Raw genomic sequence first — 6,000 nt, 5'->3', positions numbered from 1 at the left:
TAAGTTTTCCCTCAGTGTACAGAGTGTGGCGACTAGGGGATTTTCACAGTAACTTCATTGCAGTGTTAATGTAAGCCTACTTGTGACACTCATAAATAAACTTTAAAAAAAAGGATAGATAGTGAGATGTTTTCACTAGTGGAAGAGTCTTAAACAGGGGGACATAGCTACATGATAAAGGGACAGTCATTTAAAACCGAGGTGCGTAGAAATTTCTTTGCCCAGAGGATAGTGAATCTCTGGATTTCTCTGCCCCAAAGGCTGCTGGATCATTGGAAGTATTTAAAGTGGAGGTGGATAAATATTTGATAGATTGTGGAATAGAGGGCATTGGGGAAATGGCACAGAACAGGTTTTAAGGCCGGCATAGATCAGCCATGATTGTATTGAACGACGGGGCAGGCTTGAACCACCTGGTGGCTACTCCTGCTTCTACTTCTTGTGTTCTTGTGTATATGGAGGTCTTTGTGCCGCATTCAACACTCCCCTATGCAGAATTCCCTCTGAGGTGAGTTAACTTTACCACCCTGTCCTGGACAAATGACTCTACTTCCAGCTCCCATCTCACAGTAAGCCCACCTGTGGCATCCATTTTTCCCACTCATTGAGACCGGCTAGAGGAAGCACTCACAGAGCCCTGGAAAGTCTCTATGGATTAGCTGTTTTCACAGTAGAAAGACTAAAAACAGTAGAAAGAGCAGAGAACAAAGAATGAGGAAGTCAAAGAAATCAACAGTAGGAATAGGCTTAGCTCATCCATCTCTATGAAGCCTCCAACATCCCTACAATCCTCTGATATCTGTGCTTCTCTAATTCTGTCCTCTTGCGCATCCTCAATTTTAACCCTTCCGTGATCTGGTGATTGCGCTTCAACCACCAAAATGCTAAGTTATGAAATTTGCTCCATAAATCTATGCATCACTTATCTCTCTTTCCATCTTTAAGACACTCCATAAAATTTTAAAACTTAGTCCCTAAACCAAACTTCAGGACATTTGCCCGAACATCCCCATATGTGGCTTGATGTCACATTTTGTTTGATGATGCTCTTGAAAAGCACTATATAAATGCAGATTGCTGTTGTTAATATTAGTAAAGAAAATGTACTGGAGAAATGAGAAGGACTGAAAGCAGACAAATGCCCAAGGGGTTTAAAAGAAGTGGTTGCATATAGACAGTGAATGCATTGGTTTGATCCTCAAGAATTCTCCAGGTCCCAGAGTGGCCACATCGTTTAGTACACAACAAATGTAACATCATTATTCAAGAAAAGAGGAAGTGAGAAAACAAAACTATATGGTAAATAGCATGGAATCACAAGGAGGGAAATTGTTGGTCACAGTTGTTGCAGAGACTTCCTCCAGGAGGTCATAGTCTCAAGATCATTTAGGGCTGAGATGAGGCAACATTTCTGAACTCAAATTTATGAACCTTTGTAATTCCTGCTGTGTTAAAAGATTGAAATCACTCAAGTCTGTAAGTTGCAATAACAGAGACTTTTATTCACTAACATCCTTGGGAGACACACCCTGCTCCTACGGAGTGTCTGCCTGATACAAAAGCTGAATAACATATATCTTTTGGTTATCACACAGCGTAAAATCCCAATGAGCAGAATTATACAGGCTGCAGCTATCCCCTTTATCTAACTGAGCTCAAGTCTGTGCTTCTTATCTCAATCTTGCTTATCACCCTGTGTAGGTCATTAAATTTGTGATTATTACTTTCCCACACCCTCATGCCTGGAAAGGGCTCTAATAACTAGTCTTTTACAACTGTTTATCTCATTACTACATTGGCCTATTTCAAAGCAATTAATGTTTAATGTTGAATTATTTCAATTACCCCACTTCAGTGTTGTGCATGTTCAATTGTCAAATATATTCAACACTGTGTGGATAGATTTTTAGACACTAAGAGAATTAAGGAATATTGGAATATGGTGAGTGAGTGGGGTTGAGGGAGAAGATCGGCTATGCTCTTGTTGAATGGCTAAACAGCCCCGAGGGACCATATGGCCTAAATCCTATCATTCTTATGATATTACGTCCAAAGATGTGCGGATTAGGTTGATTGCCCCTTAGTATCCTGAGATGCATAGATTAGAGGGATTAGCGGGTAAATATGTAGGGATATGGGGGTAGGGCTTGGATGGGATTGTGGTCGGTGCAGACTTGATGGGCCAGATGGCCTCTTTCTGCACTGTAGGGATTCTACCTTATCTTCAAACTCTAGCACGCTGTTGCTGTGCAGAGGAAGAAAGCAGCTCCCGGGAGGATCAATCAGATCTACACTTATACATCTCTACCTCAGTGACCCCTGTTGAAAAGTGAACACCACGGGTAAGAACAGAACTAAATTTAGCCATGATTTCCTCATGGTTGAATAGTTTGCCGATTCTCATTGTCCAGGTCTACATATGAAGAATGGTTGCTCAGTTGAGATATCAGAGGAACTCTGATACCTCTATTGGAACTCATGCTACCTTAGCACAGTATAAATCAACGCATTAGGGAGTCAGGGCAGGAGGAGGAGAAAAATATTTACCCTTCAAAATGTTCTGAATCTGCGTATCCCATCTTATCATGAGTGTGCCCTCATAAAATGGGGAAAAAGATACAAAAGTCTGAGGTCACGTACCAACCAATTCAAGAACAGCTTCTTCCCTGCTGCCATCAGATTTCTGAATGGACCTACCTTATATTAAGTTGCCCTTTCTCTACACCCTAGCTATGACTGTGACACTACATTCTGCACCTTCACCTTTCCTTCTCCCCTATATACTCTATGAATGGTATGTTTTGTCTGTATAACACGCAAGAAACAATACTTTTCACTGTATCCATGATGTGGAGATGCTGGCGTTGGACTGGGGTGAGCACAGTAAGAAGTCTCACAATGCCAGGTTAAAGTCCAACAAGTTTATTTGGTATCAAGTGCTTTCGGATCACTGCTCCTTCATCAAGTGAGTATTTCACTGTATTCCAGTACATGTGAAAATAATAACTCAAATCAAATCAATTTAGGTTTTCAGTGCAAATACTGAATGAGCTATTAAAGTTTGCTTGAAGCACATTGACCAAAACTGATATGATCTAATTGCCAAATTAAAATAATTTGCTTTCCCTTTTCATACATTCTCTTTGCATAAAAACAAATGTATGCTCACAGAGCTCTCAATAACAACTTGCATTTATCCAATGCGCTATATTGAAAATTACCTTATTTATTGAGAGGGCTGAAACCTCAGGATAAGTTTAAAAAGTCTGGCAAGAGCATAAGTGATGTGGAGCATTAGTGCATAAGTGACCAGAGAGACAGATGGTTGAATATTTACATCACTTCACCTTGCAAATTACAATGCTATCAGAGGGGAGCCGGGCTGTCTGGAAGTAGTTCACCAGTGACAATCAACTTAAACAAGTGTAAATGAACCCAATGAACCATTCACACGTGTGCAGATCAAGCTATTAGCCTCAATCACTTTGGACAATGGACCCCAGCTGAGATGGAGACTTCACCAGCCGCGTAATCTAATCACATTAAACAAAGGACCTGGAACAAGGATTCTACAGGTTTGTGACTGTATTTGGTAACTGGCCTGTGTGGGGATTGTCCAGCCTGGTTGTGAATTAAAGTCATGCCATAAGCGAGCTAACCCTTTGTGCTTTTCCAGAGTCATGATATGGAGATGCTGGCGTTGGAGTAAGAAGTCTCACAACACCAGCCCTTGATGATGCCCACTGCTAGCTGGACCCAAAAATCCCGGCCTGTGAGTGAGAGTTGGGAATTACTTCTTTTAAAATTTATTTTTTATTGATCGGGTGTTAAGTAAAATAAATACTATTCCCTTTCCTTTTAAAACTTACAAGAAAATCGGCCTGTGTGTGTCTTTTAAAGTCACAGCACTTAACCAATGAGCCATTCACTAAATTGGCAAGCAATGTTTTTAATACCTGAGCAGACAAGGCAGAGGTGGAAAGAGAGGGGAGCTCCTTTGGCAACCATCACCTGGCTGTATTAAATGTAATGCAATATCCAAAGGCGCTTCATGAAGGAGAAACATGCCAAAAATAGTAAAAGAATGGCTGAAATCATAGGCAAATTGAAAGATTTGAGGAAGTTTGTAAAGGCAGTGGACCCAAAACTTTAAAGAGTGTAGAGCTGTGGTTGCTGATGACTCTACCAAAGGTGGAATGTATGACAGGATGTCAGAATCAAGGATTGAATGGCACAGGTTAGAACATTAGAATGAGGAAGTAGAGTTGCAGAATGGGACAACAGGAAGGAGGGATCCATAAACAACAGTGAGGAATTTGAATTCTGCACTTTGGGCATCAGGAGATCAGGTTAGCAAGGACTGGGTGATGAAGAAACTGGAAGTAATTGAAGCATAGAAAATAGGAGCAGGTGACACAGTGGTTAGCACTGCTGCCTCACGGCGCCAGGGACCCAGGTTAATTTCCAGACTTGGGTCACTGACCGTGTGGAGTTTGCACATTCTCCCTGTGTCTGTGGGCTTCCTCTGGGTGCTCCAGTTTCCTCCCACAGTCCAAAGATGTGTGGGTTAGGTTGATTGGCTATGCTAAATTGACCCTAGTGCGGGGTTATGGGAATAGGGCCTGGGTGGGATTGTGGTCAGTGCAGACTTGATGGGCCGAATGGCCTCCAACTGTACTGTAGGGATTCTATGATTCCAAGAGTAGGCCATTTGGCCCTACTCTGCCATTCAACATGATCATGCTGATTCTCTATCTGGTTGGGATGCCATCAAATGGGCTGCTTTGTCCTGAACGGTGTCAAGCTTTGTGAATGTTGTTGAAGCCGCATTCATTCAGGAAGATGAAGATGGAGAACATTCTCAGTCACAGGAGTTGTGCCAGAAGACTGAAAAATTGCAAACACATGAATTAGGAGCAGAAGTAGGCTGTTTGACCTCTCAAGTCTGCTTTGCCATTTGATAAATTCGTGGCCTTGACTCTACTTTCCTGCCTTGTTACGGATAAACCCAGCAACTACAGACCAGTCAATTGAAGCTTGGTGGTGGGAAAGCTTGTAGAAATGATAACCAAGGAAAAAATAAAGTCATTTAGGCATGTTCAGATTAATTGAGGAAAGACAACATGGATTTGGGGAGGTCTTGTGGCACAATGGGCAGTGTCCCTGCCTCTGAGCCAGAAGCTTTAAAATCCCACTCCAGGGAAGGTGCATTCATGATGTGGCTAAACAGGTTGAGCATCAATTTGTAAATCCTTCCAACATACACCAATGGCAAGGAGTAAGAGCAGGGGAGCTTCCTGATTAGCATTGTGATGGAAAGAAATTGTGGCCTCTCCCATCACAATGCGTAACTCCAGACTGCAGCATGAATGTTGCCACAGCAACACATATTCATTGGGGAGTGGTTGGCTAGTATGGATTAGATTGATGCCGGTTGGCTGGAAGGCAGGTATAGATCAGATTGGTGCCAATCCAATCGCTGCCTCCTTTCCTTGCCCTACCTGTGGTGGAGATTGTGATGATGTGGAGATGCCGGCGTTGGACTGGGTACACACAGTAAGAAGTTTAACAACACCAGGTTAAACTTTAATCTGGTGTTGTTAAACTTCTTACTGTGGAGATTGTGACAGTGAGTTGGACCTCAAGAAGAAGCATAGATTTATTCATGGTAAATTATGTTTAACTAACTTGATAATGTCTTTAGATGGAATAACAAAGAGGGTTGATGAAGGTAATATGGTCAATGTTGTGAATGTGTACTTTCAAGCAGTGTTTGATAAAGTACCACATATCTGCTGTCTGCCAAAAAGGGAAAGTGACAATTTTGATATGCAGTTGGCTGAGTGACAGGAAACTGTAGTTGTGAATGATTATTTTTTGGACTGGAGGAGGGTAGACAAGAAGTTTCCCAGAAGGCATAGAACCATTGCTTTTCTTCATTTATCGTTTATTACCGAGATTTGGGTGTGCAGGGTCACAATTCCAAAATTTGCAGATGAC

This window comes from Mustelus asterias, chromosome 6 (genome assembly GCF_964213995.1).
Source record: "Mustelus asterias chromosome 6, sMusAst1.hap1.1, whole genome shotgun sequence".
In the NCBI taxonomy this organism is placed as follows: domain Eukaryota; kingdom Metazoa; phylum Chordata; class Chondrichthyes; order Carcharhiniformes; family Triakidae; genus Mustelus; species Mustelus asterias.
The sequence above is the reverse complement of the archived record's forward strand: the minus strand, read 5'-3'. Positions refer to the sequence as shown.